The sequence below is a fragment of the Schistocerca americana genome, chromosome X, assembly GCF_021461395.2.
Source record: "Schistocerca americana isolate TAMUIC-IGC-003095 chromosome X, iqSchAmer2.1, whole genome shotgun sequence".
Lineage (NCBI taxonomy): Eukaryota > Metazoa > Arthropoda > Insecta > Orthoptera > Acrididae > Schistocerca > Schistocerca americana.
Genome location: NC_060130.1, coordinates 674866378 through 674891487, shown reverse-complemented (window position 1 = coordinate 674891487; position 25110 = coordinate 674866378). Strand labels below are relative to the sequence as shown.

General features: G+C 43.9%; 1 protein-coding gene and 1 non-coding gene across 2 annotated transcripts in view; both read right to left on the bottom strand.

Moving 5' to 3' along the window:
* Positions 1-25110, bottom strand: part of LOC124555552 (potassium voltage-gated channel subfamily H member 2-like) — a 1273976-nt gene that overhangs the window by 881588 nt on the left and 367278 nt on the right. The gene's annotated exons all lie outside the window — the stretch shown is intronic.
* Positions 7642-7716, bottom strand: Trnat-ugu. Its single transcript has one exon. It is a non-coding gene; the product is annotated as a tRNA-Thr (tRNA).

Genomic DNA, 25110 nt, shown 5'->3' with positions numbered 1-25110 from the left:
TATTTAAAATATCATTACTGCCATATTTATTAATGTACAAATCTAAAATTTTGCATGTTTAAAGCAAAAGAGATGTGTTTTAACGGGAAAATATAATTAAATATGCTGGATTAATATTTTGCCATAATTTGAATTTTTAAAATTTACAGTCTTTTTTTATAAAAAGCCGTAACTCAAATTCTAATCATGCAATTAATCTGAAAATTTTATTGTAGTGTCCTGAGAAGGTTGTAAGACCACCCAGCTACAGTTATTAATTTATGGGTCAAACTGTATCATTAACAGAGTTTTTAATTTTGAACATCCAAAATTAACTTTTTTCTGCGTGTAATCATATAAAAATCAGAATGTAACTGCAGGATCTCGTATTTTTTAGTTCTAGGAAGACAGCAACACGTTGCGAACAGTTCCTGAAAATTTCATAGCATTATCCCATACACTTTCTATGAAAAGGCCTCTAATAACGTGAAAAATGTAAAACAGGAAAAATGAGGTTCAAAGAGTTTCTTCTCATGTAATAAGCTTACCTCAATTTTAAAATCCCTCATACTGATACTCTTCTTCCTCCAGGCTTCTCTTCTCTCCTCTTCGAATCCGCCTGGCCTGTTTTTGCAGGTAAGACATTGATCTGTTAGCTTTCTTGACCCTGCTCTCGTCGATGGTGTAAAATGCTTTTGTTGTAAACACACCAGGATCTATATCAACTCTCTTCAGCACTTCAGTTCTGCCGTTATTTATTGCAACATAAAACTGCATCATAGAGACCTATTTTGAGTACTTCAAGTCCACAGAATGATCTCTTTGAGCATCTAATCCAAATTAAATTATTGAAGCTTTCATTTGCATTTGTGTCTTTCCGTGAAGGCACTTCCTCAATAAATCAGGGTTTGCAAGAAACCTGAATGTGGGCTCAGTTGCATTCATAACACGTTCTGGTAATGAATGTTTATGTGAATACGCCTTATTTCTGTTGTTTAACTTACACCAATCGTCTTTCGGGCACAGATTGTGCATTGGTGTTTGGTCAGTGGATAGTTTGTGGAAAAAAATTATCCACACAGCACGCCTCATTGCCTCTAAATTATGTGTATTTTTCCTGGTAGCTCCCCCATTAAAAAACTGAAGAGAATCAATTTCTTTCAGAGTAAGTCTACGTTTTCCTTCTAGTGGTATTCCATCCTCAAGTACTTCACCGTGCTTTCTTTCAGCAAGTGATAAAGCCTGACACTAAGCCTCTTTTCTATTGTTATATTGTACAGATTTTTATCTGTTACAGCTTTGTACGAAGAGGAGCCCCCATCACCAACGTATTTAGTATATCTACTGGCCCTCAGATCTGGAGAACATACTCACAACTGCAGCAGGCTCCATGCCCCCACTTGTGCCACCATAATATTTAGACCATGCTACTGCATGATTTTTTTGCCTCAGTTCCTCACTGTCTTTATTGCTGGATATTTTGCTTCTTGCACACTGGTGGCAGTATTTAGACATAATTTCTACATCTAAAACTTTACCTGAGTCAATACCAATAACACATGCAGCTCCAAACAGAGATGTGTTACCCCTTTTCATCCAGGTCCCATTTACAGACTCACAAAGGTCAGTAACATTTGTAGAACATTCACTGTCATGAAAATCTGCCCCAGGACCTATTTCTTTATGGTTTATTTCCACTAATTCCTTTACTGCTTTCTTCATAGAAAGTTTGGTAGTATCGCATACAGCATCAGACATTTATTTATTTATTTTTTCAAACGTTGCACAACGTGAAAACATGCTCAGAAAACCACACAAATTACCTCCCTCCTTGCCCTGTCCAGGGCATCCCAGAGCATATGCTAATCTAAAATTGCTTTCATAGCTACCAGTGCCAGTTGTTTTGGAGGAGGAAAATGAAAATTCATAGCCACACGAATTACAGATTAATTTAAAATCACAAGCTATTCCCACTCTTCTCTCTTCAACAACAATCATACATTCCGTATTTCTACAGCTAACACTTAATTCATAAGTCCCAATCCATTGGACTCCATATCAACACCATTCACGCGCCTGTACAATTTTCCTGTCCGAAGTTTCGATGCTGAAGCTGAGAGCTTATGTTCTTCATTTCGAGCTGCTTCCTTTTTTTGATGGTAAAACGATTTCCATGAAACCTCCGTTTCCTAAACACAGTTTTGCCACCACCCATTATGCATAAATCTTGACTTCCACGTAAAGGTTTGCGAATTCAACCTTTCACCTACTTATATGTGTTAGTATTGTCAAAACCTAAATAAACCACACAACCACACGCAGGGAAGTTTTCAGGCAAAGATATAGATGTCAGCCAGAGATATAGATGTCATCCAAATACACTCCTGGAAATGGAAAAAAGAACACATTGACACCGGTGTGTCAGACCCACCATACTTGCTCCGGACACTGCGAGAGGGCTGTACAAGCAATGATCACACGCACGGCACAGCGGACACACCAGGAACCGCGGTGTTGGCCGTCGAATGGCGCTAGCTGCGCAGCATTTGTGCACCGCCGCCGTCAGTGTCAGCCAGTTTGCCGTGGCATACGGAGCTCCATCGCAGTCTTTAACACTGGTAGCATGCCGCGACAGCGTGGACGTGAACCGTATGTGCAGTTGACGGACTTTGAGCGAGGGCGTATAGTGGGCATGCGGGAGGCCGGGTGGACGTACCGCCGAATTGCTCAACACGTGGGGCGTGAGGTCTCCACAGTACATCGATGTTGTCGCCAGTGGTCGGCGGAAGGTGCACGTGCCCGTCGACCTGGGACCGGACCGCAGCGACACACGGATGCACGCCAAGACCGTAGGATCCTACGCAGTGCCGTAGGGGACCGCACCGCCACTTCCCAGCAAATTAGGGACACTGTTGCTCCTGGGGTATCGGCGAGGACCATTCGCAAACATCTCCATGAAGCTGGGCTACGGTCCCGCACACCGTTAGGCCATCTTCCGCTCACGCCCCAACATCGTGCAGCCCGCCTCCAGTGGTGTCGCGATAGGCGTGAACGGAGGGACGAATGGAGACGTGTCGTCTTCAGCGATGAGAGTCGCTTCTGCCTTGGTGCCAATGATGGTCGTATGCGTGTTTGGCGCCGTGCAGGTGAGCGCCACAATCAGGACTGCATACGACCGAGGCACACAGGGCCAACACCCGGCATCATGGTGTGGGGAGCGATCTCCTACACTGGCCGTACACCACTGGTGATCGTCGACGGGACACTGAATAGTGCACGGTACATCCAAACCGTCATCGAACCCATCGTTCTACCATTCCTAGACCGGCAAGGGAACGTGCTGTTCCAACAGGACAATGCACGTCCGCATGTATCCCGTGCCACCCAACGTGCTCTAGAAGGTGTAAGTCAACTACCCTGGCCAGCAAGATCTCCGGATCTGTCCCCCATTGAGCATGTTTGGGACTGGATGAAGCGTCGTCTCACGCGGTCTGCACGTCCAGCACGAACGCTGGTCCAACTGAGGCGCCAGGTGGAAATGGCATGGCAAGCCGTTCCACAGGACTACATCCAGCATGTCTACGATCGTCTCCATGGGAGAATAGCAGCCTGCATTGCTGCGAAAGGTGGATATACACTGTACTAGTGCCGACATTGTGCATGCTCTGTTGCCTGTGTCTATGTGCCTGTGGTTCTGTCAGTGTGATCATGTGATGTATCTGACCCCAGGAATGTGTCAATACAGTTTCCCCTTCCTGGGACAATGAATTCACGGTGTTCTTATTTCAATTTCCAGGAGTGTATATCGAAAGAAAATAGCATTCACACTTACAAAAATTCCGCTGAAGCAAGCAGTTTCCCAAACGTCGGAAAAGGTGGGAGTGGCCGCCAGTGCAGAGTTAATCAGGTTAACAATTTAATGGCATTCCTAAAGCTGCTATCACGATTAAATTCACACACAACATAGATTAAACTGTATACATCAAGAAAATATTTTTGAAAAATCTTATTTTGGACCAAAATCCATTACATCCTCTCTTAAATCATAAATGTAGTCAACTATACGCAACTTACAGACTTCAACTTAAAAATGTTAGTGTGCCGCTACTCCAAGGTTAGTAGTTTCACCTCTTACCATATACGGAAGTATGATACGATCAGAGAAAGAAAATTCTAAGGTATGCTCAGTCTTATGTTCCTGAACCAGGCTTATTCCACTTTTATCCTCAAGAGGTAAAGGCATGTGGTGAGATCCTAAAAATCACAATTTTTCATTCGATGCAGAACTGTAAGTTTATAAATACCGCATCGAAAGTGTACAAAACCATGACAAGTGATGTTTTAACTCAGAATGGTGAAGGATTGAACACGATAGAAATTTCAAAGTGTGCAGAGCATAAATACTACAGCAATACTTACGAATTCGTAGGACGTTTCAAACTACTTCTGCCCTCACATCCAAGAGGACATACAGAACACAACAATGAAACTGTATTAGTTATTTCTGTACTATGCAAATCTCATATAATTCAATAATCAAGGAGAGGGCTGCTAACGAACTGCACAAACCAGCTCGCAAAACATTACCACACAGACATGAGATGATTAAAGGATTTGGTGTGGTGTGGCAAGATTGTCCTGTAGACTACAGATAGTACTCACATGTGGACTGAAGTTTCAAGTATGTGAGGATCGTGATATGAGTAAGTTATTAAGAAAAGAACAGAATGCCGGGCTCATTGTGAAGCTGTGCAGCACAGGGAGAGAATCAGGCTGTGTCTATTTTTTAAAAACAAATTATTGTAATTACATTAAGTCAGATCATTCGAGGACTATTTTTTCATAATAATGTCATTCGAGGCACCAGAAGAGACCACACACATGGAAGATATGTAAGTACTCTCATTTTCTCACAATTTCTCAATTTTTCCATATTTATCGTATTTTCGATATTTTCCAAAATTTTATGTTTTTCCGCATTTTTCGTATTTTTCTAAAACCTTACGTATTTTATTCAGTTAAATGAGTTCCGCCTCCCTGCTCTTCACGTCATGTCGCGCGAGATGTCGACGTCATGATACTTTCAGCCAATAACTGTGCAGCATGTGTCCAAAACTATCCGAATTATTTATCGTTGCTAAGCCACCACTACATTACTAGTGTGTGTCTGACATCATAATGTATGTGTCAGAAACGAACGAGTTGATAGAAATATAGCGAATTCCATAACCGCTGCAGTTTTACCGATTTCCAAACAAAGATACTCTATGTAAAAGAAACACCACACCGTGATACACAAACCCCTGCTAAGTCACCACTACATTACTAGATTGTGTAATATCATAGTTTATGTTTCAAAATGGGCGCATTTTTAGAAATAATAATGATGTCATAGCAAATTCTGATGGTTCCACCCAAAAATAGTGTGTGTATAAGGAATTACACAGCGCTACGAAATACGCACCTAGAGAGCTGACCAGTGAAAAGTGCACTGCTTATAGGGTAGATAACACCTTTAACGCTGACGTGAACAGCAAGCTGGCAATGGCCGAGAAATTTGCCATAGTTTAGTTGTAATCGTTTCCGACGTCACTGAAGAATGGATAGCGACATAATACGGTATAAACAGTTGCATTATTATTTGAGAGTGTGTGATATTGCTAGAAGACACACAACAATTCGAGTAGGAGACCTACCAATCCTTCTGTGTCCATCATGTTGGTAAGATTAGGCTAGGGTTCCCTTCAAACGTGGGCAGGAATGGCGCAACTGCTATATTCCCTCCCCCCACGTGGACCGTAATAGGTATATCAGGAAAAAATATAATCCTCCATGCACACTGGCGGTGGGTGAGATCTGTCAGTGCTCCCAGGCACATTAAAAAAGACATGTAACATGAACTGAACTCTTGCAGTATTAGTGTACAGTGTCTCCAAAAGATTCGTAAATAGATACAGAGTATATATACAGGTTCCTGACACAAAAATGAGACTGACCAACTGCCATAGTGCAGCAAGAAAATAAACTGTTTGTACTTCATGTCGCTGACTTACAGAGGCCACAACACAATATGTGGCTTTAGAGAACTGCAGCGTTCACGAGCCGTCTGTCGCCAAGCGTCTGAAGAAATTTCAGATGAAGCCCCCAACACAGCAACCTGCCCATGCGACCGTGGGCATCTCGGCCGCGGGCGCCGACACCAGCGATGCCAGCCCATGGAATACTGGCTAAGCCGGGCTACCCAACCAACACCTTTTCAACGACACTTCGCACATAACTGAAACGTCTAGCCCTGGGGCAAAACCACCGCCGCCTCAGTGCGCGGACGTTACTTGACAGCAATTTCCAGAAAATGGCTACGCCTAATTGACAAAACCTGGGGAATCACCGACCTGTGTGTCGTTCCCAGTGACGTCCAAGAAATTCCTTCCCTCCGCTCACAATCGCAACTTCAAGATCAGTGGGGCTGCTCAGCGACCGGTACAGAAACAAAAGCCCATACACTATTGGCGCCGCGCGGGATATCCGCGTGGTCTTAGGCGCTTTGCCACAGTTCGTGCGGTTCCTCCGTCGGGTCGGAGGTTCGAGTCCTCTCTCGGGCATGTGTGTGTGTGTGTGTGTGTGTGTGTGTGTGTGTGTGTGTGTGTGATAGAGAGGAGAGAGAGAGAGAGAGAGAGAGAGAGAGAGAGAGAGAGAGAGAGAGAGAGAGTTGTCCTTAAGTTAGTTTAAGTTAGATTAAGTAGTGTGACCTCAGCAGTTTGGTCTCATAGGAATTTATCACAAATTTTCACTACTGGCATCGCAGGTAGCCAGTGTTCGGTAAGTCTGGTAGTGTATCACCTGCCAAAAATGTGTGTCCGCGGTGGACCCTGGAAGCAGGCAACAATGAAATGTAAAATTATTTTTGTTACTTGGCTCGCGTATGTTGTTGAGCATGTCTATGAGCTGCTGGATTTATCCACACAGTCTTATTAACAAAAAGACGTCCGTATCTTGTGTTACACAAAATGTATTATTTAGTAACAAATACATTCCCACAAATACGCGACACAATAAAACCACGTTAAGTGTTGGACGTTAATAATTTATCACAAATCATCCTCTCTTCTGGTTCTCATACGTCGTTAGAGCTCTGACAACGTCCTGTTTATGACATTGTCACTGAAGACAAAGCACAAATCAGCTAGTATCGGAGTCAAGTTCAGAACTTGATGCTGTTGACCGTATAAGTACGTATATAGTATATTTCTTTCTTTCTTTTTTTGGTAAATGGTAAATGTGACAATTCGATTGGGAAATGCTCATAATCCTTTCATATAATTACTTCATTTTACAGCTAATTCTCCTGGGTAATTTGTTTACGAGACTGACGTTTAAGATAGCTTGCACCATAATTTTATCCCACATCTAGTAATTCAACCTAGTATGAATCTGAGGCTGACGAGCAGATCCCATAACGTTGTTTATAATGTAGGTGGCCACACTTCATTGCACTGAATCTTTTGTTGCTTGCGGAAATGCTTACTAACTTACTAAGTGGAATACTTTTCCCAAACCCAATCATGTGATGGACTTGGTACCAGTATGAAATGATAATTAAATCAAGACCCTAAGCTGTCGACAGGCGTTGATGTACATCAAGGGGGACTGTTGAAAAATGTGTGCCCCGACCGGGACTCGAACCCAGGATCTCCTGCTTACATGGCAGACGCTCTATCCAGCTGAGCCACCAAGGGCACAGAGGAGAATGCGACTGCTGGGACTTATCCTTTGCACACTCCCCATGAGACCCACATTCCCAACTTAATGTCCACACACTACATTTGTAGTGCCCTGCCCATTACACTCATTACGCGCGGCAGACAATCTTATGGGACTCGGTAAGGGTTGGGGTTGGGTTGTTTTGGGGAAGGAGACCAGACAGCGAGGTCATCGGTCTCATTGGATTAGGGAAGGACGTGGAAGGAAGTCGGCCGTGCCCTTTGAAAGGAACCATCCCGGCATTTGCCTGGAGCGATTTAGGGAAATCACGGAAAACCTAAATCAGGATGGCCGGACGCGGGATTGAACCAGCGTCCTCCCGAATGCGAGTCCAGTGTCTAACCATTGCGCCACCTCGCTCGGTGACTCGGTAAGATTGTCTGCCGCGAGTAATGAGTGTAGTGGGCAGGGGCACTACGAATGTAGTATGTAGACATTAATTTGGGAATGTGGGTCTCAAGGAGAGCGTGCAAGGGATAAATCCCAGCAATCGCATTATCCTCTGTGCCATCGGTGGCTCAGATGGATGGCAGCACAGCAGCTCAGCGTGTTCGGTCAGAGGGTTAGCTACCTTCTGTAAAAAAAACTGAGTGAATGGATCAACGTAGAACCTGAACGAGTGTCATCGGACGTTCGCCACGAACAAATTCAACGAAAAAAAAAGATGAATAGAGCGTCTGCCACGTAAGTAGGAGATCCTGGGTTCGATTCCCGATCGGGGCACACATTTTCAACTGTCCCCGTTGATGTATATCAACGCCTGTCGACAGCTTAGGGTCTTGATTTAATTATCAATTCATTCTAAGAGAGCTGCATGGTCACCAATGGTATCTGTTCTTTCGAACATGTCGGAAAGAACAGATACCATCTTGATATTGGTACCAGTATGTTCGACCAACACACTGGTCGTACATGAACTCAAATTGGACACTGCTCTGTTCGCAAAAACACTATTAAGAACTGACATTCATAGCCAGCATACATTTTGTGTAAGATAAGGAGTAATTAGAACTAGTACAGATAGGCATTTTCCTACGTAGCTCCGTTTTTGTAAGTGGCACAAGATACCATACGGAGTTTGTCTATGTTCTAAAAAGTTAGGGAGAGACGTCATGATCACGCGATCTTCTTATAAGCAATAAGCGACCTAGAGTTCAAACAGGCATTAAAAGGCATGATGAATCTGTACAAAAACATTAGTCAAATATCAGCCTGTTAAGAGTGTCAGACTGACGAGCAAAGCCCATATTTTGTCGTAACGCACCACAAAAATCCTGAACATGTTATGCATGTGATAAATAATTAAAGAATCCATTTACTTGCAAACCCATACTGACATTAGCGCTGTGCAGTGTTTCTGCCAGAAGTAGCAGCAAGCGCATAATAAAACACGTTTTATACTCTTGGTTCTATAGGAAGTATCTGACGTCGGTAACGTGGACGACAAATTGATTTCAGTCATCTGGCAGAGTAACACTGAATCCCACCATTCGATTGTCTATAGAACAACTGTCAGTATCACTGTTTGTGCAGTCGATTCGACGATACAATAATTGAAACTACAGGCATACAATGCACAATTTAATATATCATTATAAGTTATGATTATCTTTTACTTAAGACAGGCGTTGTATTACATCTACCAATGACCAAAATTCCATTAAAACTACCGTCTTTCACAACTCGTACACATACAGCTAAAATATAATTCTTGTGTATCCTAATTTTAGATGTCATAACCAGAAAATACGTCAAGATCACATGTTTAACAGCATATAAGCTCGTATTACTTCCCAGTAGACAACCTGCAGAACAACAGCTGTATGTACTCGATAAAAATTGGACACATGTTATATGGCATTTTTTCTGCAATTTGTCTATACTACCACCTCCAACAATATTAACTATTCCTCCTGAAACATCCTATGTTACTATTCAGGTCTCGATGGGCCATCGAAAGTTTTCAGTGCTACACGCACGTAATCGACCGAACCCTCGCGGGAATACAGTGTGGCTGCGAGCGAGTGGAATAATGGACGGAGAGGAGGGGGGGCGGCAAAGACGGGAATTTCCGTCTGACGAGGAGCGTGAGTGGTTAGGTCCTGTAGGCAACTTGACCAATGTGCCGCGATAGTGCAATGGTTAGCGCGTCTGCCTCCTAAGCAGAAGGTCCAGGTTCGAACCCTACTCGGACACACATTTTCATCTGCCGCCACTACTGTGTTTCAACGCCCTGTAACAGTGCCCTTCGATAATTAACATGCAATTGTTTTTTGAGGCAAGAGAGCTGATTTTGATAACATTTGTCTTGCCATCAATGTAACGGGATTTCACTGATTTGTGATGGCGCTAACCCATGTCATATACATGCGAATCAGATTGTAGCTAACATTTAGGCAAATGACGAATGGTCAGTATACAAGTATTTACGAACAGCAGAAGCAGGATTGTAGCGAGCTGACACTTAACCAAGTGCAACATAGAGTACCTGTGTAGTGAGTCATTTCAGCTGCAGATATGACGGTAATATTTGTCTAGCAATTCACTGTAGAATAAATGTAATACTCGCACGATGATCTCTGCAGTTATAAATGGAAGAGACGACGCCACCACAATATCTTTACTAAGGTAGTCAGCGCTAGATTATGTGCACCGCCATTAGCGTTACAGTAAGCAGTTTGACAACATAATACCACCACATCCCCTGACGATCTGTGCCATTAGCATCATACAGTTGTTACTCGCAGTGATTACAAGTTGATGATGTTTGTCAAGAATAGCGGAAAGCGCCTCATGAATGTGAAGTTCCATTTGCATTACACCTAGGACAAAGAGAGTCCTAAATAACAGTAAAAGGTTACCCAAGGAAGGGAAGAGTCCACGTGTTGTCTCGAGTTCTTGCAGTTTGATATTAATGTAGTTCCCGACGGTTTCACACTAACGGGCTCCTTTGGCTATCGGAATACTCATATAGGAATTATCACACTGTAATTGTTAGAACACTCAACTACCTTAATAACACCTCATTTTGAATTGAATATGACTCGGAATGAGACGTTAATTTGACGTTTCTGTCCGTCTCCTGACGACTTACTGAATGAAGTCTGAAGTGTACTGACAGTTGTGTTGCCTGCAGCATGAATTCTGTAAAGTGTTGTTGCAACTGGCAGTCATTGCTGAATACAGACATGTGCAAATATCTTCACCACTCTAGTGGAATTCGTATTTGTTGCATTTTTTCCATCCCGTAATTAGCACAGTAACGTAAGGTTCATTCATTCTGCTGAAGAACTTTATGCCCGCAAGTCCTTAAATTAGAATCTACGAGCGGTAGTAATGAATGAAAGGAAACAGATAGTTGCACAAAAGAATGGAGAGCTCCCTGCTTTTTGCATTTCGGATAGGGCATACGATAAGAATCTGCTGTAATATTATGCTTCAGAACCGTAGACGGTTTATTTTTCACTTCATACTAAAACAAAAGCTGTGATATGAGAAGAGGAAATGACTTACACGCTTCTCAGAAACTTTAGTTTTTTGTGTTTATCACTTCATACGAAAACAACGGCGTTGATATGAGAGGAGGAAATGAAGTATACGCTACAAGGACGTAATATTTCCTTGTGTCGTACTACTGCGTGCATGAAAGCTCTGCAGGTAATTTGTGTGTGTTCGATAACGTTACTTTATGAGAAGGTTCCTATTTTCTTGGGATTCAAATAGAGTGTACATTTCATCACTAGTTAGTATTCTGATGACTAATGACATGATACCTGTTCCAATTGCTCCATGGCACATGTGAGAAGAATCTCAAATGATTCAAATGGCTCTAAGAACTATGGGACTTAACATCTGAGGTCATCAGTCCCTTAGACTTACAACTACACTCCTGGAAATGGAAAAAAAGAACACATTGACACCGGTGTGTCAGACCCACCATACTTGCTCCGGACACTGCGAGAGGGCTGTACAAGCAATGATCACACGCACGGCACAGCGGACACACCAGGAACCGCGGTGTTGGCCGTCGAATGGCGCTAGCTGCGCAGCATTTGTGCACCGCCGCCGTCAGTGTCAGCCAGTTTGCCGTGGCATACGGAGCTCCATCGCAGTCTTTAACACTGGTAGCATGCCGCGACAGCGTGGACGTGAACCGTATGTGCAGTTGACGGACTTTGAGCGAGGGCGTATAGTGGGCATGCGGGAGGCCGGGTGGACGTACCGCCGAATTGCTCAACACGTGGGGCGTGAGGTCTCCACAGTACATCGATGTTGTCGCCAGTGGTCGGCGGAAGGTGCACGTGCCCATCGACCTGGGACCGGACCGCAGCGACGCACGGATGCACGCCAAGACCGTAGGATCCTACCCAGTGCCGTAGGGGACCGCACCGCCACTTCCCAGCAAATTAGGGACACTGTTGCTCCTGGGGTATCGGCGAGGACCATTCGCAACCGTCTCCATGAAGCTGGGCTACGGTCCCGCACACCGTTAGGCCGTCTTCCGCTCACGCCGCAACATCGTGCAGCCCGCCTCCAGTGGTGTCGCGACAGGCGTGAATGGAGGGACGAATGGAGACGTGTCGTCTTCAGCGATGAGAGTCGCTTCTGCCTTGGTGCCAATGATGGTCGTATGCGTGTTTGGCGCCGTGCAGGTGAGCGCCACAATCAGGACTGCATACGACCGAGGCACACAGGGCCAACACCCGGCATCATGGTGTGGGGAGCGATCTCCTACACTGGCCGTACACCACTGGTGATCGTCGAGGGGACACTGAATAGTGCACGGTACATCCAAACCGTCATCGAACCCATCGTTCTACCATTCCTAGACCGGCAAGGGAACTTGCTGTTCCAACAGGACAATGCACGTCCGCATGTATCCCGTGCCACCCAACGTGCTCTAGAAGGTGTAAGTCAACTACCCTGGCCAGCAAGATCTCCGGATCTGTCCCCCATTGAGCATGTTTGGGACTGGATGAAGCGTCGTCTCACGCGGTCTGCACGTCCAGCACGAACGCTGGTCCAACTGAGGCGCCAGGTGGAAATGGCATGGCAAGCCGATCCACAGGACTACATCCAGCATCTCTACGATCGTCTCCATGGGGGAATAGCAGCCTGCATTGCTGCGAAAGGTGGATATACACTGTACTAGTGCCGACATTGTGCATGCTCTGTTGCCTGTGTCTATGTGCCTGTGGATCTGTCAGTGTGATCATGTGATGTATCTGACCCCAGGAATGTGTCAAAGTTTCCCCTTCCTGGGACAATGAATTCACGGTGTTCTTATTTCAATTTCCAGGAGTGTACTTAAACCTAACTAACCTAAGGACATCACACACATATATGCCCGAGAGAGGATTCGAACCTGCGACCGTAGCAGCAGCGCAGTTCCGGACTGAAGCGCCTAGAACCGCTCGGCCACAGCGGCCGGCGAGCTGCAGTGCCCACGCTCAGCCAACATAAACAGATCGCGGCGGTACTGGGCACTGCTAATCGCTGCACTTGACGCGAGCCGCGACAAGAACGTACTGTTTCTGCTAAAGATATTATGGAGTTAATACATCTTACTACTCTCTTCCCCCCCCCCCCCCCCCCCCCATGAACCATGGACACTGCCATTGGTGGGTAGGTTTGCGTGCCTCAGTGATACAGATAGCCGTACCGTAGGTGCAACCACAACGGAGGGGTATCTGTTGAGAGGCCAGACAAACATGTGGTGCCTGAAGAGGGGCAGCAGCCTCTTTAGTAGTTGCACGGGCAACAGTCTTGATAACTGACTGACCTGGCTTTGTAACACTAACCAAAACGGCCTTGCTGTGCTGGTACTACGAACAACTGAAAGCAAGGGGAAACTACAGCCGTAATTTTTCCCGAGGGCATGCAGCTTTACTGAATGGTTAAATGATGATGGCGTCCTCTTGGGTAAAATATTCCGGAGGTAAAATAGTTCCCCATTCGGATCTCCGGGCGGGGACTACTCAGGAGGACGTTGTTATCAGGAGAAAGAAAACTGGCGTTCTACGGGTCGGAGAGAGGAATGTCAGAACCCCTAAATCGGGCAGGTAGGTTAGAAAATTTAAAAAGGGAAATGGATAGGTTAAAGTTAGATATAGTGGGAAAGTGAAGTTCGGTGCCAGGAGGAACAAGACTTCTGGTCAGGTGAATACAGGGCTATAAATACAAAATCCAATAGGGGTTATGCAGGATTAGGTTTAATAATGAATAAACAAATAGGAATTCGGGTAAGCAACTACAAACAGCATAGTGAACGCATTATTCTGGCCAAGACAGATACGAAGCCCATGCCTACCACAGTAGTACAAGTTTATATGCCAACTAGCACCGCAGATGACGCAGAGATTTATTAAATGTATGATGAGATAAAAGAAATTATTCAAATAGTGAAGGGATACGAAAATGTAATAGTCATGGATGACTGGAATTCGATAGTAAGAAAAGGAAGAGAACGAAACGTAGTAGGTGAATATGGAATGGGGGTAAGGAATGAAAGAGGAAGCCGTCTGGTAGAGTTTTGTACAGAGCATAAATTAATCATAGCTAACACTTGGTTCAAGACACTATTGGCTAGGAACTAAACATCTAGCCGGCCGAAGTGGCCGTGCGGTTAAAGGCGCTGCAGTCTGGAACCGCTAGACCGCTACGGTCGCAGGTTCGAATCCTGCCTCGGGCATGGATGTTTGTGATGTCCTTAGGTTAGTTAGGTTTAACTAGTTCTAAGTTCTAGGGGACTAATGACCTCAGCAGTTGAGTCCCATAGTGCTCAGAGCCATTTTTTGAACTAAACATCTATGGTCCATAGCACGCTAACATTACAGTACTGGCGAGCCCCTGCAACACAGCTACTACTGGTAACCCCAGATGCTCGACCCGCCGAAAACAGGCAACCGCAGGGAAACCGTGCTGTACACAGCACGCAAACCAACCACACACGCCCCTTACACTGTCTGTGAGCCGATCTATGACCGATCGCCCACTAATGCACAACGACCTTGAATTGTTGCAGGGACGCAGCAACTGCAGCAAGACCCGCAACGAACTCCAGCAACGACAAAGGTAACGTTGCACGATACCTCGCACTAACGTAACACCTTGCATGCACTGTCGCAGATAGCAAGCCGCTACTGCCCTTACTACCCGTCCTATTGTCGCAGAGGTTTTTTTTCCCTTGGCGCTTGCCTTGGCACTTTTTTTCCTCTGCCCTTACAAGCGCTACCCTTCGATCGTTTTCGTCCACTTTCTATCTACTGATAGACCATGATAATGAGTAATCTTACCCAGACGCATGGATAACATCACAGCCCGCATCCTGTGACTCCTGACTGAAAAACTAACATGTTATACGGAGGTGACAGTAGAACTTTTGGTTTGGTCACCACGTTGGTGTGGGCGTGGAGGGGCCCCATCCTTTGTTACTTGGTACAAGAATCATCAAAGGAGGTTATATACATGGAAAAAGCCTGGAGATACTGGAAAGTGTCAGATAGATTACATAATGGTAAAACACAGATTTAGGAACCAGGTTTTAAATTGTAAGACATTTCCAGGGGCAGATGTGGACTCTGACCCCAATCTATTGGTTATGAACTGTAGATTAAAACTGAAGAAACTGCAAAGAGGTGGGAATTTAAGGAGATGGGACCTGGATAAACTGACAGAACCATAAGTTGTAGAGAGTTTCAGGGAGAGCATTAGGGAACGATTGACAAGAATGGGTGAAAGAAATACAGTAGAAGAAGAATGGGTAGCGTTGAGAGATGAAATAGTGAAGGCAGCAGAGGATCAAGTAGGTAAAAAGACGAGGGCTAATAGGAATCCTTGGGTAACAGAAGAGATATTGAATTTAATTGATGAAAGGAGAAAATACAAAAATGCAGTTAATGAAGCAGGCAAAAAGGAATACAAACGTCTCGAAAATGAAATCGACAGGAAATGCAAAATGGCTAAGCAGGGATGGCTGGAAAAGAAATGTAAGAATGTAGAGGCGAATATCACTAGGGGTAAAATAGATACTGCCTACACGAAAATTAAAGAGAACTTAGGAGAAAAGAGAACCACTTGCAGCATGAATATCAAGAGCTCAGACGGAAACCCAGTTCTAAGTAAAGAAGGGAAAGCAGAAAGGTGGAAGGAGGATATGGATGGTCTATACAAGGGCGATGTTCTTGAGGACATTATGATGGAAATGGAAGAGGACGTAGATGAAGATGAAATGGGAGATATAATACTGTGTGAAGAATTTGACAGAGCACTGAAAGACCTAAGCCGAAACAAGGCCCCGGGAGTAGACATCATTCCATTAGAACTACTGATAGCTTTGGGAGAGCCAGCCCTGACAAAACTCTACCATCTGGTGAGCAAGATGTATGAGACAGGCAAAATACCCTCAGACTTCAAGAAGAATGTAACCTCCCCGCAAAAATAAAAGAAAATATTTAAATGAGAATTGGACATCGTGCTAAGTGTAACCTCCCCGTAATTATTTTTAAATGATATGAATTGAATTAAAATGCAAAGAGCCAAATTTTAGCTTCCCACAGTAATAAAACTCAATGATAATAAAAATGTGAAAAATGTTGAGTCCCTACAAAATTAACGTTAAGATCAACCTGCTAAATTTTATAAGGGTAGCTGCGCTGACCTTAGGCCTTGTGCAATAATTAATCTGATAATTTGATTCTGGGAGGAAAAGCATAGGAAATATTGTTTCAATTGGAATGATTCCTTTCTTTAAAAAAAAAAAAACAATTGCTTTGAAAACAATATTATTGGGGCATTTCTTGAACAAATTAATTACAATTGATTGATGTTATTGGCTGAGCGCAATGCTGCTTCATTACCTTATTTAACAATATACCTCGTCCCGAACCTTGACCAGAGACCCATGTCGACGCCCGCCGACTCCTCACACACAACTCCGACAGAGTACAACTCGCAACTGCAACTACATGCTCTCGCGACTCGCTACGTACAACTACTGCACTCACGCGCGGTCAAGCGCAGACTAGCAACGATAAATAACTCTCTGGTCAGAGATTCTGTCATGCCTCGCCATCGCTGCTACTGAATACATATGTGTTTCAAGAATATATTAATTCCAATCCCAAAGAAAGCAGGTGTTGACAGATGTGAAAATTACCGAACTATCAGTTTAATAAGCCACGGCTGCAAAATACTAACACGAATTCTTTACAGACGAATGGAAAAACTGGTAAAAGCCGACCTCGCGGAAGATCAGTTTGGATTCCGTAGAAATGTTGGAACACGTGAGGCAATACTGACTCTACCATTTATCTTAGAAGAAAGATCAAGGAAAGGCAAACCTACATGGCCGTTATAGGAGTCGAGAGGCTTGAAAGGGAAGCAGTGGTTGGGTAGGGAGTCAAACAGGGTTGTAGCCTATCCCTGATGTTATTCAATCTATACAGGGTGGTCCATTGATCGTGTCTGGGCCAAATATCTCACGAAATAAGCGTCAAACGAAAAAACTACAAAGAACGAAACTTGTCTAGCTTGAAAGGGGAAACCAGATGGCGCTGTGGTTGGCCCGCTAGATGGCGTTGCCAAAGGTCAAACGGATATCAACTACGTTTTAAAATAGGAACCCCCATTTTTATTACATATTCGTGTAGTACGTACAGAAATATGAATGTTTTAGTTGGACCACTTTTTTCGCCTTGTGATAGATGGCGCTGTACTAGTCACAAACATATGGCTCACAATTTTAGACGAACATTTGGTAACAGGCAGGTTTTTTAAATTAAAATACAGAACGTAGGTACATTTGAAATTTATTTCGGTTGTTCCAATGTGATCCATGTACTTTTGTGAACTTATCATTTCTGAGAACGCATGCTGTTACAGCGTGATTACCTGTCAATACCACATTAATGCAATAAATGCTCAAAATGATGTCCGTCAACCTCAATGCGTTTGGCACTACGTGTAAGGACATTCCTCTCAACAGCGAGTAGTTCGCCTTCCGTAATGTCCGCACATGCATTGACAATGCGCTGACGCACGTTGTCAGGCGTTGTCGGTGGATCACGATTGCAAATATCCTTCAACTTTCCCCACAGAAAGAAATCCGGGGACGTCAGATCCGGTGAACGTGCGGGCCATGGTATGGTGCTTCGACGACCAATCCACCTGTCATGAAATATGCTATTCAATACCGCTTCAACCGCACGCGAGCTATGTGCCGGACATCCATCATGTTGGAAGTACATCGCCATTCTGTCAGGCAGTGAAACATGTTGTAGTAACATCGGTAGAACATTACGTAGGAAATCAGCATACATTGCACCATTTAGATTGTCATCGATAAAATGGGGGCCAATTATATTTCCTCCCATAATGCCGAATCATACATTAACCCGCCCAGGTCGCTGATGTTCCACTTGTCGCAGCGATCGTGGATTTTCCGTTGCCCAATAGTGCATATTATGCCGGTTTACGTTACAGCTGTTGGTGAATGACGCTTCGTCGCTAAATAGAACGCGTGCAAAAATCTGTCATTGTACCATAATTTCTCTTGTGCCCAGTGGCAGAACTGTACACGACGTTCAAAATGGCTCTGAGCACTATGCGACTTAACTTCTGAGGTCATCAGTCGCCTAGAACTTAGAATTAATTAAACCTAACTAACCTAAGGACATCACACACAGCCGTTCCCGAGGCAGGATTGGCACCTGCGACCGTAGCGGTCGCTCGGCTCCAGTCTGTAGCGCCTAGAACCGCACGGCCACTCCGGCCGGCTACAAAGTCGTCGCCATGCAATTACTGGTGCTTTGAAATATGGTACGGGTGCTATCGATGTAGATGTAGCATTCTCAACACCGACGTTTTTGAGATTCCCGATTCTCGCGCAATTTGTCTGCTACTGATGTGCCGATTAGCCGCGACAGCAGCTGAAACACCTACTTGTGCATCATCATCATTTGTTGCAGGTCATGGTTGACGTTTCACATGTGGCTGAACACTTTCTGTTTCCTTAAATAACGTAACTATCCGGCGAACGGTCCGGACACTTGGATGATGTCGTCCAGGATACCGAGCAGCATACATAGCACACGCCCGTTGGGCGTTTTGATCACAATAGCCATACATCAACACGATATCGACCTTTTCCGCAATTGGTAAACGGTCCATTTTAACACGGGGAATGTATCACGTAGCAAATACCGTCTGCACTGGCGGAGTGTTATGTGATACCATGTACTTACACGTTTGTGACTATTACAGCGACATCTATTACAAAGCGAAAAAAGTGGTCCAACTGAAACATTCATATTTCTTTACGTACTACACGAATATGTAATAAAAAATGGGGGTTCCTCTTTAAAGGAACTCATTTGATATCCGTTTGACCTATGGCAACGCCATCAAGCGGGCCAACCGTAGTGCCATCTGCTTTCCCCCTTCAAGCTAGACAAGTTCCGTTGTTTGTAGTTTTTTCGTTTGAAGCTTATTTCGTGAGATATTTGGGCCGGTCACTATCAATGGACCACCCTGTATGTTGAGCAAGCAGTAAATGAAAGAAGAAAAATTCGGCGTAGGAATTAAAATCCACGGAGAAGAAATCAAAACAATGAGGTTCGCCGATGACATTGTAATTCTGTCAGAGACAGCAAAGGACCTGGAAGAGAAGCTGAACAGAAAGGACAGTGTCTTGAAAGGAGGATATAAGATGAACATCAACAAAAGCGAAACGAGGATAATGTAATGTAGTCGTATTAAATCGGGTGATGCTGAGGGAATTATATTAGGAAATGAGACGCTTAAAGTAGTAAATGAGTTTTGCTGTCTGGGGAGCAAAATAACTGGTGATGGTCGAAGTAGAGAGGATATAAAATGTAGACTGGCAACGGCAAGGGAAGCGTTTCTGAAGAAGAGAAATTTGTTAACATCGAGTATAGATTTAAGTGTAAGGAAGTCGTTTCTGAAAGTATTTGTATGGAGTGTAGCCATGTATGGAAGTGAAACGTGGACGATAAATGGTTTAGACAAGAAGAGAACAGAAGCTTTCGAAATGTGGTGCTACAGAAGAACGCTAAGATTAGATGGGTAGGTCACATAACTAATGTGGAGGTACCGAATAGGAGTGGGGAGAAGAGAAATTTGTGGCACAACTTGACTAGAAGAAGGGATCGGTTGGCAGGACATATTCTGAGGCATCAAGGGATCACGAATTTAATATTGGGGGGCAGCATGGGGGGGGGGGGGGGGGGGAATCGTAGAGGGAGACCAAAAGATGAATACACTTACCATTCAGAAAGATGTAGGTTTCAGTGGGTACTGGGAGATGAAGAAGCTTGCACAGGATAGAGTAGCATGGAGAGCTGCATCAAACCAGCCTCTGGACTGAAGACCACAACAACAACAACATCTTACTCACTTAACGTAATGTGCAGGACATAGGTTGAGTAAAAAATTTAGTTTGTCGTAACTAGCCATTGCATTAAAATACTAAATAGTTATATTTGATGCAATATTTGTTGTTGCTTGTCTCTCTAATGTTAATTGTATTGATTCAGATTGTGCGTGAACACGAAAACACACACACACAGTCATTGATTCCAATGAGAGTGACGACTGCTGTCAGTTGAACAACACGTCACGCGGTATTAGCCGAGCGGTCTGGGGCGCTGCAGTCCTGGAGTGTGCGGCTGGTCCCGGCGGACGTTCGAGTCCTCCCTCGGGCATGGTTGTGTGTGTTTGTCCTTAGGATAATTTAGGTTAAGTAGTGTGTAAGCTTAGGGACTGATGACCTTAGCAGTTCAGTCCCATAAGATTTCACACACATTTGAACAACACATATCAATTATGCAGATACACTGCGACCTAAAGGTATCTAAGTTATTGGCGACAAATTGCAGCTGTGATGGACACACTCTTGGGGAAGAATTCGTAGTGCAAAACACACTTTTGGATCTGTCAGATGGTAAATATTATGTTCACGCTACTCTTTGCTCGAGTTACGTCTTTTGTTAGGGCTCAGCCTTTCATTTCTTAGGAAGTCACCAATAAAGGCGTCATAACTCGTCACCACCTGCTCAATGAGCGACCTGATGACGTTCAAGCAAAATTTCAATAATAATCACTCCATTGGTTTTTGTTGTGTACAATTTGAGCAGGCAATACTCCAACAACAGACTTCTTAACCTTGCCTGTTGAATGCAAATGTCACAAGACTGTTAAATGATAATCGTTAACTTCCTTACTGTGGAAAATCATTCATATCGGAACGATCTTTGATGAAACAAGAATATCTTTTTCTGGCGTATTTTACCCAAAAGCATTCGCTGCACACACAGTCCAAATCTTTCGAGCTGCCTCCTCTTCATTCACCCCTATATTATACCAAAGTAAATACTGTGTTGCAGGTGTTACAAATTTCACTTGCGATCCAATTTTACAACGCTTAACCGTAGCTCATGATTTTCAAGTGTGCAAAATCCAATGCTTAACTGCAAGATGGTAACTAGAACTTCAAATTCGAAAATGACAGTTGATACAGTCGCTCCGCGTTCACCTGGGCGGCGCCGAATTTCAGGCGGTGGTTGGCGTCTGGCCGGTGACCGGTAGCCGCTGCAGCGCGAGGAAAAACTCGAGCGTATGCTGGTCTGATCCTGACGCAGCCACGAGTTGTCCGGCGGAATTGTTTCTGGAAGTATTTGTTATTACTGGTGGGTAGAATGTGAAGCGAATTATCTTCGATGTTCAATCAGACTCATAACTTCGGAAGAGAGCCGAAATATGGTTAAAAAATGACAGATACAGTTGGACGTGAATTCACGACTGTAATTTTAGACTGCATGACGATTACCACTAGAACGCGGGCCCACACAAGGCGGAAATATCTCGGAAGTAGACAACGCTTCTTCCTGACACTTCCGTATCTTACAGTGTTGCTGGATTCTGCAGATGGCCGGACTTGATGTTGGTTTGATTGGCCACCGTAAGTGAACGACTCGGACAGTTTTTATGTCTAATACTGTACACTTGACTGAAAAGTGGGTCACTGCCGAATACAACCAACATAACGTAGCTGTGTTGCAGGTCCTCTAAACACCAAAACCCAGTGGGGTACAGTCGTTTGACTACACACAATGGGTACCGCAAGAGACTACTAGAGACCAAAGGTCTTTATGGCAGTCAGTCTAAGAGTCAACTAATATCGTCATACAAAACATATTATAAAACACGTTCTTTGCGATGAGATATCCCGTAACACTCATAAACTAACCTTAATTACAGCAAGTGACATTCCAAAAGTTCTGAGAAAACGGATTATTTTACATATATCGTACAGTAATCCTTAGTCAAAATTAAATAATTGAGAAAATACATTGAGTTACAAAGCTGTACGGAAATTGGGAAAAGTTTTTCGCTCTCGAAAAGGTTTTCCATCCACGTGCTGAACGTCGCTCAACGGCGAGTGGCTCTGGAAACTGGATATTGGACGAACCAGTAAAAAAACGCGATTAACGGCAACAAGCACTCTACGGAAATCTCAACATTAACAGCGAATCACCAGTAATATCATTGTTTTCGTAACACATCAACAGCTACGTGTACACAAATTTGAACTTTAAATGACATGACCAACGTCGTCGTTCTGCACCTGAATTCAAACCCAGCACCTATAGCCATTGCTAACTAAGCTAAGCTTTGTTTGTGCCTTATTGAGACCCGATCACTAGGCATAAAGATACGTGAAGTATAGACGTTTGCACCAGTATCAGTTATCTATTCAGATCCTGAAAATAAATGACGAAAGTGTTTGTACTGAACTGGGAATCCTGTCGTAACAGTTACCTTCCTGGCAACTACACCCAACGACGTTTAATATAGTGTCATTCACAAGGAACAAGGTATGCTCATGTTTGAAATTGAAATGCCATCATGTAAAGCTTGTGGCAGGGATGCGAACCCAGCACCTAATCGGATTGTTAACGAAGTACGTAAAATCAGAAGTTAAATATCAAATGTTTTCACCAACAGCGAGATTTTGGAACCTTAAATGACGATAGAATTGTTTTTGCCTGACAGATTCGAACCCAGCATCTAGCGCCGTCATTTTATAGCCAGGAACAGACGATAAATAGCTATTGCTGGTTCACCAGTAGCGAGATGTGCGCATGTTTAGCGAGACATCAGGCGACGAAAAGTTCTGTGCTGAATGGAATTCAAACCCCGCACACGTGGTCATGAAGACACTTTAACTATCAAATTCTTTTCCAATAATAGCTTGGAGTGGCATATTTGTACTTTCAATGATGTGATGGAAAATACTCGGCTGGCTAGAAGTTGAATCCACAACATATCGTCGTTGGTGATCACAACGAACACAACGTCAAACCCAAATCCGTTTTCGCCAGTAGGATGGAGAGGAATGTTTGAACTTGAAAAGATGTAAGGAAACGTTTGATCTTGTAATGTTGTGATAAAAAGCTCATCATATGGCTGTGAGTTGAAACGAACACGTTACAGCTGACAACGCACGAAGAGACGTTGAAAATGCAACTTTTTTCATTAGTAGTTCGGAGTGCACATACTAGGGCTTGAAATGAAATAATGAATATTTTGTGCTGATCAGGATTCGAAACCAGATAGGTGCCTTGCGAGGAGGCCTAGAAGAGTTTGCAATCTTGGGGAACACAGTGATATCGAATTCCAATCCCAGTCCAGCACCACAATTTTCAACATCTCAGTTTCAAATAAAGTAAGAGCGTTGTGAACTTACATGGTCATTGGTTCATTAAATGAAATACGTTTTCTAGTTTACGACGGCTTGCTGGTGATAGAGTCTCTGCCTTCCGGGGTTTCTCCATCTGTCACAGCTCAAACGAATGCCGCTCTGCCCCAGTCGGCAGCGAAGGGATGTTATCTTTACTGCGGATACTGAACTACGGAGCTTACTGGCGTTCTGCACTTGGCGTTACTAGGGGTGAAGGAGAGTTACTTGTATGTGTTAAAAATCTATGCCTGACGTGAGATGTGAACCTACACGTTTTACACATCAATACAAGATTAATCCGCCAGACCACAGAACCCCCTACCAAGCACATAATTATGAATTGCAGAGTATTCATTTAGATGCAGATGCAGATGTCAAGCGACGGGTAACAGGAAGGAGGGCGGGATCTAGGAATGGATAGAAGTGCAGAAGTGCAAAATATAAGCGTGAAATGCTTGCAAAGTATTACTTACTTAGATGTGTGCCACAGTTCGTTGTTATCTTAGGACCGAGGGATAAGGAAGGACTGTTTTCGGAACGGAGAAGGGGTTATAGGGAAGGAGAGATCAAAGAATACGGTTTCATAGGTGTTGACAAGAATGATAGAGAGTAAAGACAGCAGCAATTAAAAGAGAAAATGTAGCGTCAATGGAAATCGCTAGATTTGTTTATAAAGTTTTGGGGGAATGGAATAGAAGGACACTTGCGGCGATAGTGTCAGAGAGACAGAGTGTGAGAGAGACAGAGTGTGAGAGAAAATAGAGGAGATAAGAACGAGTAAACGTAATATCATATCGTTTGCGTATTGTGCGGAGGACGGAGGGTGTATTCATGGATGGAGGGGAAGAGAGAGATGTATTTGAAATAACAAAAACTCCTGTGGCAGAGTCCATCTACGCTGATTAGTTTGTAAGTATCTAGACAGGGTATAATTGAAATCAAAATAGAATATTAAACAAACTTGAATTAAAAAGGCAACTCAAAGGAAAACTAACCCATATTGGCCGGCGGGGTCAGGGATTTTCTCTGCCTCGTGATGGCTGGGTGTTGTGTGCTGTCCTTAGGTTAGTTAGGTTTAAGTAGTTCTAAGTTCTAGGGGACTCATGACCATTGATGTTAAGTCCCATAGTGCTCAGAGCCATTTGAACCATTTTTAACCCATATTGTATCTGTTCTATTGCCACGCGATCTTCCACTAGCTCCCCATGAGAAAAAATGACGAAAAAGACGACGTAACAAAACATTTTAAGGACTCTTAATATTTTATCCAGAATCCTTCATTATTTTGTACTTCTATCATGCGATTTGGCATAGAATGTATAAGCCGTCGGACGTAACAGCCTGATGAAGCAACTTCCTCCCAGGCTTCCAGGACGCAGTAGTTGGTTGGTTTCGCGGCCAGTTCTCTGTTAATGTACTGGCGACCTAAGCCAACATGTTTTCCATGGGGTTGGTATCAGCCGCCCGTGGCGGCCAGTCTATGAAGTTGACGCCAATCGTGGAGACCCGCTGCTGAACAAATGAAGACTTGTGAATGGGAGAATGGTCCTCTTGCAATGTGACGTCCCCTTCTGCGTACAGCATTCGCACTGACGGAAGCATCACATTTT